The sequence below is a fragment of the Leptopilina boulardi genome, unplaced genomic scaffold (genome assembly GCF_019393585.1).
Source record: "Leptopilina boulardi isolate dan_hultmark-lab unplaced genomic scaffold, ZJU_Lbou_2.1 LbouV2_210, whole genome shotgun sequence".
Lineage (NCBI taxonomy): Eukaryota > Metazoa > Arthropoda > Insecta > Hymenoptera > Figitidae > Leptopilina > Leptopilina boulardi.
This window is the reverse complement of record NW_026137764.1, coordinates 291,550-306,395: the sequence shown is the minus strand read 5'-3', so window position 1 is coordinate 306,395 and position 14,846 is coordinate 291,550. Positions and strand designations below refer to the sequence as shown.

The 14,846-nt window shown below is 28.3% G+C and overlaps 1 long non-coding RNA gene across 1 annotated transcript; it reads left to right on the top strand.

Moving 5' to 3' along the window:
- Window positions 1–567: 567 nt before the first annotated feature.
- LOC127278686 (uncharacterized) lies at window positions 568–6,462 on the top strand. Its single transcript, XR_007842535.1, has 3 exons — window positions 568–821; window positions 5,960–6,065; window positions 6,308–6,462. It is a non-coding gene; the product is annotated as an uncharacterized LOC127278686 (long non-coding RNA).
- The last annotated feature ends 8,384 nt before the right edge of the window (window positions 6,463–14,846 follow it).

Genomic DNA, 14,846 nt, shown 5'->3' with positions numbered 1-14,846 from the left:
ACGTAATTATTAAATATAATTAATATTACATACAATTATGGAGTCAGTATCATTTTCACGCAAATTTTATTGTCATAATGTTATATTTTACAATCGTGAATATTTTGATATTATAATAAAGATAAAAAGAAACTTTTAGATTTTACTAACAAAAAGTTTCGAAATGTTAGATTTTACAATTTTGGAATCGAACAATGTTATATTTTACAAATTTTCCTCTCTAATTATGAAACAAAATGCTTGTGGAATACGAATATTGACGTAATTATTAAATATAATTAATATTACATACAAAAGGGGAAGGCAGTATTGGAAAGGCATTTTTTGATAATGGAAATTAATATGCCACAAGAAAAGGATTTTAATTTTTAAAATATTAAAAATCTTTGAAAAAGACAAAACTTTCGCTTAATATATACTGAGTTTTTGACACCCATTATATGTAACGAAATGAATAGCATCTAGAATTATATGATAAGAAAGGAATCTATCTGACCATTTTTAAGATAAGATAGCGTACTTTAATTTGTATGTAGAATAAGAGTGTAATTTATATTTTTCAAATCTTTAATTTCAGTTTTTTGTTTACTGAATTATTGCACTTTAAAATGTGAAACATTTCTTTAAATAATCTGTGTTTATAATTAAATTCTAAACAAATAATATTAGTATTTTCAAAATTAAAAATATGATCATTTCATGAGAATGTGTAACTAGTGCTGTGTTTCTTTTATCGATTCCGCAGTCACTTTTATGTTATGTAATTATATTTTTAATATATTGAATAGTCTGTCCAATATAGGAAGCCCCACATTGACAAGGTATATTGTAAACGATTTTTGTTGTTAGTGAAAAAGGAGTTTTGTCTTTATTTTTAGAAAAAACTTGAAAACGATCTCTTTTGTATGTAAAATAATGCAATTAATGTCAACATCACGACATAAATTTTTTTAAAAATATTCTAATTTATTTGTTAACGGAAAAATAATGCAATTTCTGCAGTCATAAGGTTCGGCAACATTATTCTCGTCAAAGAAAATTTTTTGAAATCTATAATTAATATATTTTGTTAAAAAATAAATAGGATAGTTATTTTCTTTGAGGGTATTAAAAATAAATTGTAAATTTTCTTCGTAAAAATCGACATTAGAAAAGTTTAATACCTTTATCAACTAAACCGTATCCAAAATTCAAGTATCTTCCGGAAAAAGTACTTTTATGATACCAGTTAGTAATAAGTTTACCATCTTTTTTAATGAGGAGTGTATCCAAAAAAAACTAAGATAGGGTAAGGTAATAAATAGGTTACGTTTCCTTTGAATTTTCCAACATTTTGCCTTTAAATCTTTTAAAGACAATAAAACCAATTCATTTTCACCAGGAGATGATATGTAAATATTCAACTTATTTGAATTGATTGGATTTTCATAAAGGTCTTGTACAATGAAATTTTTTTTTCCTATCAAATAAATATTATTTTTTCGAATTCAATAATGTTCACTATTGTTGCAATAGAATTATCCTTCAGAAGTAAGCAGTTATCTCTCAAGTTATTGCAGTTAATGAAAAAATGTCCATAGTAAAGCTGTTTTGTACTGTTTTATTACTTTGGTGCAATTGTGATTTATTATGGGTCCATTAAAATGTTCTTCTTTTACTTTTGTACCTGATTTGAAAGTATTTGGTTTTTTCAGATTCTCCATTTCAGAATATCTTCTTGATAACTGCTGAAGAGGTTTATTGTTTTTCTGCAGTTTTTTTTATTTCTGTCATATATAATTTTCAAATCTAAACGCACTATTAAAAAAAACAAATTTTGCTGCTATAATAATCAGTAAGTCTCAGTGTACTCTAAATGGAACAATATTATATATCGCATAATCAATTAACCATTCTACATCGCCATTAAAAGTTAAATTTCGTTAATTAAACATTTTTAGTGATTTTTTGTAACAAAAATTTCTAAAACAAAAATAAATTTTCTAATTAATACCAAATGTCAAAGTATTTTATACGAAAATATATTTTTAAATATTTTAATATTTAATTATAAATACAAAACTGTTTTTAATACTTTTATAACACCCTACTGAAAATTCTCATGTAGAATCTTATATAGGATCACACATAAATTCATATATTAAAATGCACATAAAATCCTATGTGGGAAGTGGGATTCGATGTAAATTCTTATAAACGTATTCTTAAGTAATAAATTATATTTTCCTATATCAAATCATACATCAAATTTTTTTTCGATTCTTGAATAAAAAATGAGATCCTAAATAGGATCCTATATATGATTTTATTTATGATCCTATATAAGATCAAACATAAGATTTTACATGGATTTATATATATATATATATATATATATATATATATATATATTCCTATATGATAAATTCTTACATGAGATCCTATATAGAATTTTATGTAGGATCCTATATAAGATCATACATAAGACTTTACACGGATTTTTATATACAGGGTGATTTTTATGTTCCGGAACCCCCAAAATATCTTGAAAGGAAATAGTTTTTGAGAAAAATGTTGTATACAAAAGTTGTCGGGTTGAAAAAAATCTATTAAATTGTATAATTAAAAAACGGGCCCAGGGCCTTATGTGGGCCCTACAAACAAAAAAGTAAATTTTTTAAATGGAACCAAGTATTTTCAAACTCAGATTCTTGTAGCCAGTGATTTCCTCTTTTCAGACATGTGGTAACTTGTGGGCCCAAAGTTAAATTTGGGCCCGAAATTCGATTTTTTGTGATTTTAAAGGTGATTTTAGTGTAACTTAGTTCCAAGGGGTTTTCGGGGTCCCTGATTACGAATATGAAGTCAGTTTTTAAAAATTTTCAATAACGGACCCAAAATGACTAATTAAAAATGAAAAAATTAAGGAAAATTATGAAACTTCTTATTTTAGACTTACTTTGCCTGCTAATTGTTAATTCAATGTTACTTTTATTGCTGTTAATTTAGTATCATAAAACTTCGGGTAAAATAATTAATAGATTTTTTCAAATTTTAAATTTAGGGGCTTATAAGGCCCAAAATTCGATTTCTTGTGATTTTAAAGGTGATTTTAGTGTGACTTAGTTCTAAGGGGTTTTTAGGGTCCCTGATTACGAATCTGAAATCAGTTTTTAAAAATTTTCAATAGCGGACCCAAAATGACTAATTCAGAAAGAAAAAAATCAAAGGAAATTATAAAATTTCTTATTTTAGACTTGCCTTCTAATTGTTAATACAATATGTTACTTTTATTGCTTTTAATTTAGTATCATAAACCTTGGTGTAAAAAATTAGATTTTTTTAAATTTTAATATTTAGGGTCTTATAAGTCCCAAAACTAGATTTTTAGTAGTTTTAAGAGTTATTTTGTGTGACTTATTTCCAAGGGGTTTTTTGGTCCCTGATTAAAAATCGGACAACAGTTTTTATAAATTCAAAAAAGTGGACGCAAAAAGACTGATTAAAAATGAAAAACTTAAGAAAAATTGTGAAACTTCTTATTTTAATCTTATTTAGCCTGCTGATTGATAATTGCACATTACTTTTACACAACTTAAAATTTAGTTAGTTTAAAATGTGAATAGATTAAAATTTAGATCAATTGAATTTAAGATCAGGTTAAGTGTACCGGTTATTCCACACGTCATAATACTTAAAACGTGTCTTTTTTCAATTCTAAATCAGAAAGTTCCCTTAAACTAAAATAACTCTTAAAACCACAGAAGATCCAATTTTGGAACCCATAAGCCCCCAAAATTTAAATTTAAAAAATAAACCAATCTTCCTTTTTGCCCCCAAAGGATAGTAAATTTAGAGCTGTGTAAAAGTAACATTAAGTTAACAAGTAAAATGCTAAATAGGTCTAAAATAATAAATTTCATAATTTTCCTTAATTTTTTTTATTTTTAATCAGTCATTTTGGGTCTGCTATTTTGAATTTTTAAAAATTGATTTTAGATTCGTAATCAAGAAGCCCGAAAACCCATCGGAACTAAGTTACACTAAAATGAATTTAAAACGTAATCAGGGAACCCAAGAACCCGTTAGAACTAATTCACACTAAAATCCCCTTTAAAACCACAAAAAATCGAATTTTGGGCCTTATAAGCCCATAAATTTAAAATTTGTAAAAATCTAATTTTTTACCCCAAGGTTTATGATACTAATTTAAAAGCAATAAAAATAAAATTGAATTAACAATTAGAAGGCTAAATAAGTCTAAAATAAGAAGTTTCATTATTTTCCTTCATTTTTTTCATATTTAATCAGTCATTCTGGGTCCGTTATTAAAAATTTTTTAAAACTGATTTCAGATTCGTAATCAGGGACCCTAAAAACCCCTTAGAACTAAGTCACACTAAAATCACCTTTAAAATCACAAGAAATCGAATTTTGGGCCTTATAAGCCCCTAAATTTAAAATTTGAAAAAATCTATTAATTATTTTACCCGAAGTTTTATGATACTAAATTAACAGCAATAAAAGTAACATTGAATTAACAATTAGCAGGCAAAGTAAGTCTAAAATAAGAAGTTTCATAATTTTCCTTAATTTTTTCATTTTTAATTAGTCATTTTGGGTCCGTTATTGAAAATTTTTAAAAACTGACTTCATATTCGTAATCAGGGACCCCGAAAACCCCTTGGAACTAAGTTACACTAATATCACCTTTAAAATCACAAAAAATCGAATTTCGGGCCCAAATTTAACTTTGGGCCCACAAGTTACCACATGTCTGAAAAGAGGAAATCACTGGCTACAAGAATCTGAGTTTGAAAATACTTGGTTCCATTTAAAAAATTTACTTTTTTGTTTGTAGGGCCCACATAAGGCCCTGGGCCCGTTTTTTAATTATACAATTTAATAGATTTTTTTCAACCCGACAACTTTTGTATACAACATTTTTCTCAAAAACTATTTCCTTTCAAGATATTTTGGGGGTCCGGAACATAAAAATCGCCCTGTATATTCCTGTATGTTAAATTCTTACATGAGATCCTATATAGGATTTTATGTTTGATCTTATATAAGATCATACATAAGATTTTACATAAAATCCTATTTAGGATCTCATGTAAGAATTAATCATATAGGAATTTATGTGGGATGTCATGTGTGGATTTCACTGTTTTATTTGTCCATCTAATATACCAAGTCGGAAATTATATGAGAAATTATATAGGAAATTATATGGGAAATTCCAATATAGATGTAGATCATCATAGCATCATCATACTATAAAAGCTGAGACTCTAACTCAGAAGGTGTATTGCAAAGCACAATTTTCTTTCTTTTTAGATGAATTGCAGTAATATTATTTGATTTTTAATTAAATAATTTTTATAAATTGCCGTCTGCCAACTGAAAATTCCTATATGAAATCCTATATTGTTTCCTTTATATAATTCTATGTGAAATCTTAGATATAGATATTTCAGAATCTACATGAAATCCTATATGATTTGTTATGTTCAAATCAATCATATATATGATCCCACGTGAGGATTTTTGATATGATTTCATGGCAGATTTTTTGTAATAATTTTTTATTCAAGAATCGAAAAAAAATTTGATGTATGATTTGATATAGGAAAATTTCTGGTTAAGGATTGAGCAATGAATTTTAGTATGTTTTTTAATGAGAAAACACGAAGGAAATTGACATAAGAAATTGAAGGAAAAAGTGGGACTAGAAAAAATTGTAGGATTTCACATAGGAATTTACATAATTTATTACTTAAGAATACGTTTATAAGAATTTACATCGAATCCCACTTCAAATCATGTCTCAATTTCCTGTATGATTTTTCGTAAGATCCTATATAGTTTCTTACATGACACATAGGATTTTATGTGGATTTTAATATATGAATTTATGTGAGATCCTATATAAGATCCGACATGAGAATTTTCAGTAGGGCATTGATTCAAAATTCAGGTAGCGCGAAACATATAATCCTAATTATTCTGAGGAAGATATAAGATATAAAAGGAGATGGTTCGAAATGGCTTGCTGAAATAACAACTAGATTGGGAAGAGGAGGGTAATAAAGTTTTATAATTATTTTAAAATTAATTTGACTATTGTAACATGTAAAAATTAAGTTAGTTAATTAAACAAATTAAAAAATTAATTAATTCAATTTAACAAAAATTAATAAAATTAAAATTTGACTAATTAATTATAATTATTTTTATCCAAAATTACTAATTATTTTACATTTTTTAAATATATATGTTAACTATGTACTATTTTTAAGATAATATTGCATTATTTTACTTATAGAGATGACCAAAAAGAAGGTGAAAATGAGGACGATACAAATGAAATTGACGGAAATGTGAATGACGAGAATCAAGTTGATGCCGACGATGAAAAGGATTAGATAATTGATTTACACAGTTTAAATTTAATTCTTTTAATATTCAATCTTATTAACAATATTGACAACTTTACTACTAATATTTTAATTAGTATGTATTTTGGTTAAAATAAAATGATTTATTTAGTTTTGCAAAAAAATTTCTCATAATATTTTGCGACAGTGAATTAAATATCGATTGATATTTTAAACTAATGTTTCAGCAATGTTTCTTCTCTAATATATTTATAAATGCTGTAAAAAATAATTGTCATGATGCTCAATATTATTCTTACATTTATAATGTAATGTTCTTATAATGTTATTCTGGAATATTTCCGAAATTTTTGAATCAATTGCATTGCAGCAATGTTGCTGCAATGTTGTGTGGTATGGGGGCAAGTGTTTATGAAGAGCGAATTCAAAAAACGACCGATCTCGACGACAGCTCAAACGAGACTCCAATTAAAATTATTTAAATAATTAATAACATTTGAGGAAATGAAGATCATCTAATTCTGTGTCAAAAAAAGAATATCAAGTATTACTAAGAATTAAAAATTAATTATAAAATGTTATTTAGAAAAAGACTGAAAAATACCATGCCGAGTAGGCAGGCAGCCTCCTCCAACTTGTGTCGTGGGGTGCTGAAACATCGATTTTCAATAATCATCTGTTAATAATTTAGATTTGTTAAAAATGCTATTTACACTGGTTTTATTTAACACAGCATTAGATGATCTTCCAAACAAAAAAAGAATTGACGGTTTATCTTCATTTCCTCAAATGTTATTAATTATTAATTTAACACCTGTTTATCAAAAATAGTTCATATAGGGCTCGTTGGATGTGGATTTTGATAAGCATTCTAATGGTGTTTTTAAAATTACTCTAATTTTCTTTGTTCGTAAAATATTTCATTTTTTATTAACTTTTCTTAGTTAATTAATTAATATCTCGAAAACAAAAAATAATGCCATCTCAAAAATTTAACCATCGATTTATTATGACTTAAACAATATTCATGATTTTTTTCGTGATTCTAAATGATGGAGAACATGTTTAAAAGTTATAAACAAATTTTATTTTTTAAACAATTTGTTTAAAAATTAATATTTTTTTAAAAATATAATTTTTTTCTTAAAGTTTAATGTTTTCTGCGTAAAAAACATTTAAAACATTTTTCTCTAATTTTAGTAGAAAAAAAGTTATAAGTAAAGCAAAAAAATATTGCTCAATTTGTTATTGTAAATATTTCAAAAAATATTAATTTCAAATTAAAAATTTGTACACTTATTTAGCACCACTGTCACTACAATATATATATATATATATATATATATAAAATATTTGTTCGTTCTTCATAGAAAAATGGTTTACGTATAATAAATAATATCGCTACCCAGGAGTGACGGTTGCGAGTCCTCACTGAACGGGTTGAATGAAGGCTCCCCGCGCGTCCCTCGACATTGTGCGAGAAAGAAAGGAGATTGAATGTAACAGCGAAGTGTTCTCTCTCAGACACACGATGGTAATAACAATGTGACATCAGCACGTACAAGTTCAAGTACAAACGTGCCAATTTTAGAACCGACTTAATGCTGATTCTACACTCACTGAAAACTGAGCGAGCGGTCCGCTTTTCCGTCACGCTTCCCATATTCAACTATATCTATATATATAAAAAACGTAACGCAAATGCGGACCGCTCGCGCAGTTTTAGGTGAGTGTGGAATCAGCATAAAACTGAGCGAGCAGTCCGTTTATCCGTGACGCTTCCCATATTTAACTATATCTATATATATATAAAAAACGTAACGCAAATGCGGACCGCTCGCTCAGTTTTAGATGAGTGTAGAATCAGCATTAGGGCTTTCGAATGCATGGTAGCCGCGGACTCGCTCGCACCCGCTTAGACTATAGGCGTCTGCGCTGTACGCTACATCACCACTACTATACTTCCTTTACTGCCTTTACCCATAGCTTTCTTTCTCCTTGCCTCCCTGCTCCTGTCTAAGCCAGCAATTTACGCTCTACCATGCTGTCATATTAAAAGCACGTGTATTTATTTTGATCTGATCCAAATAATCAATTCAGGATACACTGAAAAAAAAGTTAATTGAATCAAGTAAATGCATTTACTTGAGATACTTTATTTGAAACAAGACGATATTTTCTTATTGGAAGAAATTTATTTTCTTGTGTCAAGTAATTTTGAGCATTGGGCAATGTTCTTGAAATAAGAAAATATGAGTCTCATACAAGTAAATATATCTTTCTGTTTCAAACGAGCTGTTTTACTTTCGTCAAGAACCAAAAAAGTATTGAGTCAAGAATATTATGTTCTCATGTCAAGTGATTTACGTTAAATATTTTATTTTCTTGGGTCAAATCATTTTGTTGTTTCCTTCAATATGTCATTAATATCGTAATAAGGAACTGAAATCATTAAAATTGGGATTTTTGACGCACTTTTGATAAAGTGTATACTCGGGAAGTATGCAGTGTCCTTGTTTTTCCGTGCGAAAAAAAGACACAGCATACTTCCCGAGTATACACTTTATCAAAAGTGCTACAAAAATCCCAATTCGGAAACGGCCATAGAAATAAGCGACAAAGAAATCTACTTTACCGATATTCCTATGTAAATATCAAGGATGGGAAACTCGTTCAATTATTTGATTTTCGAAGATTTCGACTTTCGGTGTTTTCGAATTTAGGACGATTCACAATTCTAGCGCGCTAAGATTCGAATAAATAAGAATTCGATGTAATCTCTACTGTTAATTCCCGTATGAGATCCTTTATAAGATCGCTTATGGTTTTTTATATGAGATTCTATACGAAATCTTATAAGGGCATCTCATAAGAAAAATCTCATCAGTGTCCATACAGGATTCCATATAGGATCCTAAAAAATATGTCTCATTTTTTTTTTTAAATAACTCATACGGGAATTTACAATAGGGATGCGAATTATATAAAATACAAAGACAGTGAATTAACAATTATATAGTGTAATAATTTCGTGTATTGGAAATTAGTTCAAATAGATTTTAGTTAAACTTTCGTTTAGGTTAAATTACAATTCTTAAACTTACACTTTAGGTTAAGATATATGTAAAACGAAATAAATGAAATTTTGCTAACCCTATTGAAAAAAACACGTATACCCAGGCGGAAATTTACAACCGGCGCGGATCCCAGCCTGTACCGACGCCGGAGTGGCGGTACTGGATTTACACCGGCTGACAACGCCTCGCGGAACTGGTATTATTCCGAAAAATGACGCCAAAAAGATCCGACCGCAGATCGTGTTCGGTACGGGTCTTATGGTGATTCCACAAATGGATCGCGCGTCAGACGCGCGTTCCATTTGTGAAATCACCATTAAACCGCACGCGCACCGGCGTTCTTCAGCGTAAAGTCGGTTCTACAATGAACGTGTACGTGAACGCGACGTGCTGACGTCACAATTTTAATCAAATGGGTGACGTCAGCACGTCCACGTTCGCGTCCACGTCCGATGCGCTCATTGTAGAACCGACTTAACATCCGTATGGGTACTGGCATTGTACCGACAAACAAACAGCTGGGAACTGGTATAGTTCCGAAAGATGACGTGTTAAAGAGCAGAGCAGGCAATGGGCTAGGTATAAATATTCTACCACCCAGCAACCGGCGTGGAACCAAAAAAAATTCCTATTTTTAAAATTAAAAATAATTTTTTAATTTATTATTCAAGACGTTTATTAATTATTATTCATTTATAGTTCACTTAAAGAATTTTTCACACACTTATCACATTTTTATACACATTAAAATCCCTAACGCTCGCAGGGGGATTCGAACCCAAGCCTATCTTAATCTAACGCACCGAAGTCTAATCCGCTAACCACTACGCCATTCCCTCGCTTGAGAACTTGAGCAAAACAATGCTGATATAAATTACTGCAAACAAATTTTTTTTATTATTCAATGTTTTCATTATTTCTATTTATTTATTTTGATTAATATTTATAAATAATATATATGGTATAATTATTATTTATAATTCTACAAAATTAATGTATCATGTAAATATAGCATAGCTATATAATATATAGCATATTAAAAAAAACAGTTATCAATAAAAACAAAATTAATTTAAATAAAACAATAAATTTTAACCGTATAATTTTTTTAAATTAAATTAATCATTTCGATTACTTTTTAATTAATTAAATTTCTTATTGAATTAACAGAAATCACAATACTTTTTTCTTTAAATGGAAAAAGTGAATAATTTTTGAAAAGGTAAATGGATAAATTAAATTTTTATGCAGTTGAAATTTCATATTGTAGTAAATTTTTTGCAAATTAAAATTGAATTATTGGCAATTTGAAATAATTGAATTTTTTGAATAATTTTATTTTTAATAAATTAAAATTTTGAATATTTGAATTTATTAATGATCCTAGTGACACTCGATGAAATTGATAAATTGAAAAATTAATCAAATTAATTATTTAATTAATTAAGTTTCACAAATTAATTTTGTTTTTATTGATAACTTTTTTTTAAAATACTCTCTAAAAATTAAAAACAAAATATTTACGTGATGCATTAATTTTGTTTTTTATATAAATATTTCATAAATATTCGATTTATTATCTCAGAAATTTCTGGACAATTATTATTAATAAATTAGAAATTGCATTTTATTAAACATCCGAAAGTCGGAACCGCCTCAGTACAGAACCAGTATTGACCTATCAAACAGTATATTCTTCCAACTTTGGGAGTAAGTCGGATCCGAAAATCGGTATAAATCCAGTATCGCGCCTATACCGAGTGTCGTAGAAAGACGGATCCGAAAATCGGTATAAATCCAGTACAGCGCCTGTACTGAGGACCGTAGAAAAACGGATCCAAAACTCGGTATCGACTTGGTGCCACGCCAGCAGTAATTTAACATTTGAATTGGTACCAACTGCTCGTACCGGCATTAATTCTCCGAACCAACCGCCGCTGATCCCAGCCGGTTTTTCGATCCGGCAATAGTCCGACTTTTCCACCTGGGTAATTATACGTATAATAATACGTATAAATATACGTATTATTATACGTATAATAATACGTGTTTTTTTTCAATAAGGAAATAATAATTATTTTTTTAGTTTATGACAAGTAAGAAATATGGAACATGCTGTTTAATTTATGTTATAAATCGGATAATTAAAGTTTATGAAACATTGTATTTAATAAAAACTATCATTCTATGAATTAACATTTTGGTTATTTCTACATTACAGCATTTAATAATTCGATCAATTGAAAATTAGGTTAAGTGGTGATTTCGACATATAGAAATTACAGTAATTTCTCATTATTGCAAATAAGAATTTGATTAAGATATATTTCGCACAATTTCAAATATGATCAAATGTTCTTTCGAAAAACTAATATTTCGTTCAATTTACAATTCGTATGAATAGAGAATAGGGAAACTGGTCATTAGAAATTTGTGAATTCGACTTTATAGTCTTTCGCTTTTTTGGTTTTGAAATAGAAACCTGCATCTCCCGCCGAGAACCTCTGAAATTTGGGTCATCTCAAAAGCCCGCTGCATTGTAATAATTATATTTTTTCTATTTTGGGGTAAGTCAGGGGGAGTTGGCCATGCGGGAGAGATGGCTAATTCAAATATTTTATAGAATTTGCTGCTAGGTATCGCTTATTAAAGATTAGTTCGCTTTGTTTTGTGGCAAAACACAATTAAAAGAAAAAACTTCACGAAAAATATTGAAAAAGTATGTAAAAATCTGATTTCTTATTTTGACTAGTTCGGAAAAAAAGTGATGACTTTTCGTTTCTCACTGGTGTTATGTTATTTTATAGAATAATTTTGAATTTTATTTTTTTTGTAAAGTTTTTTTGTATTTTTGTCATAACTTTACATTTATTCAAAAATTTTATTTACTTATTTATATTTTAGTTGTGTCAATTTGTCTCCTGACATTAGGAGAGATGGCCATGTTTTTTCGAGGTGAGATGGCCATACTGTTTAACCGTTTAAGTTATTGGTACCCTTGAGATTCGTGTGTTCGCTAAAAAAAACATTAATTCTGTGGCAAATGACATTTTTTATGACATATATTGCAACAAGACACTCCAACAAAGATTTTCAAATAAATAAAATAATCACTATTGTGTAATTAAATCTTAAAAACGTTTATAAACAATCATAACACAGGTCTACAAAATAAGACTTTTTTTATATATATAGCGGAGTGGTTTCCAATGTATTTTTGTGTGCTGAACCCGATTCCGGATTCCAAAATTGCGTATCACATCAGGATTCTGAATAAAGTGGAGGTAAAGTCTCCAAAAACAGTGTTTTTGAAGGTTTTCATTATTTTTTTATTCCTTAACCAGACGTGCTAGACACTTCTATATATGCTTAAATTAAAGCTTAGATCGCACACTTTAAGACTCATTTACGCAGGATTAAAAAAATTTGAAATTTTGAAAAAAATGTGGGTAAATACCCCAAAAATCTTTTTAGGTGACTTGAACCTAATTTTTATTTAAAATTAAAAATTTTTTTTTCCTTGCGCATATGAGTCTTAAAGTGTAAGATATAAGATTTAATTTAAGCCTATATAGAAGTCTCTATCACGTCATGTTAAGGAGAAAAAAAATACTGAAAACCCTCAAAAACACGGGTTTTGGAGTCTTTACCTCCACTTTACTCAAAATTCTGACGTGATACGCAATTTTGTAACCCGGGATCGTGTTCAGGACACAAAAATAAATTGGAAACCACTCTGATATCTCAAAAAAATACCTTGTATACTTGTTGTGTTGGTGAGGCAGACAAGCAGAGAGCGCTTGTCGAAGACTGGATTCAGTGCAATGATTGTCACCTTTGGCTTCATGAAAATTGCACTGAATTTAATGATAAATGTTCAAAATGTGGTCAGAAGAAGAAAAGAAGACATTAATCACTTTAAATAAAGAATTCTGATAAAGCGAAAAGCCAAAGAATGATTTTAAAGTATTGGCCATCTCCCCCGTACATTCCGGGAGAGATGGCCAAACGTGTTTTTTTAAAAATATTAATTTTAAGATTGTTTACATTTAAAAAATTTATCATTTCTATTATTATTTGTAAGATAAATGTTCAATGTTTAATTAGTAATAAAAGTTAATACATAAATCACTTTCTTCTTATTTTCACAGGCCTTTAAAAAAACTATGGCCAACTCCCCCGGACTTACCCTAAATAATAATTATCTCAAAAACAAATAATTTCTTCGGTTCAAACATTTGAAGTGATAAGGAAAATCTTATAATGGCAAAGGCTAGACCTCCCATGGAGATATTTCTCACCCTTATGCTGTGTTAGACAATCCACTATTGTCTAATTGTATTGTATTATTAATATTTCATTACTTTATTTGTAATAGATTTCAGCCCTCTCATTCTATGTATAGTCTTGGGATAAATATAATGGGAAGAGAGAGAGAGAGAGAGAGAGAGAGAGAGAGAGAGAGAGAGAGTTGTCAAAAATGTTAATTAAATTAAAATTAAAAAGGAAAATAAATACTACAATTAAAAAATTTTAATACCAAAAACGTAAACATATAATTTTTAAAAATATTATTATATTATACAATATTATTAAAAATTGTGTTCAATTGAATTTTTCTAATTTGTAGCGTGGAATGTGGAATACAAATACATATTTTATTTTATATATTATATTATGAACTATATATCACAATATTAAGTAATACTGTCGTTTGAAAATTATCTTTGTTGAAACTAAATCACATTTTTGTTATATATTATCAAATAATTATATACTTATCCTACTAGAAAAACTTATTAAACTAATTCACTGAATTGAAATAGATTAAAAAACGCGATTGAACAAAATTAAATCAATTTTTTAACGTATTTTTTAAATTTTATTATCTAAAAAGAATATTATATTTAAGAGAACATATTTCAAAAGTAATGGGTACACGGAGAAAAAAATCAAGCGAACATAGTAGAGACAGTATAACTATACTACTTTCGCGCGTGCACTTTCTACGATATTCGTAAAAACATACCCAATTTTCAGGGTCCTATATCAAAAGAGTATAGATCCCTGCAAATATCGTAGAAAGCGCACGCATGAAAGTAGTATAGTTACTGTCTCTACTATATTCGCTTGATTTTTTTTCTCCATGTATTAATAGAAATTCTGTAATGGAATATTAGTAACAAGTTATTAATAAATTGCAATTACTGTTGAGCAAACAATCTCCAAATAGCACATGTTGACACAATATTGCATTAATATTACCTGACAATATTGCGAATATTTCATGGCAATATTGCTACAACATAGATTATGTTCTTACTATGCGAATATTGTAGGCAATAGTGTATTAATATAAAAATCCCAAATAAAATCACAAAAGTTTAAT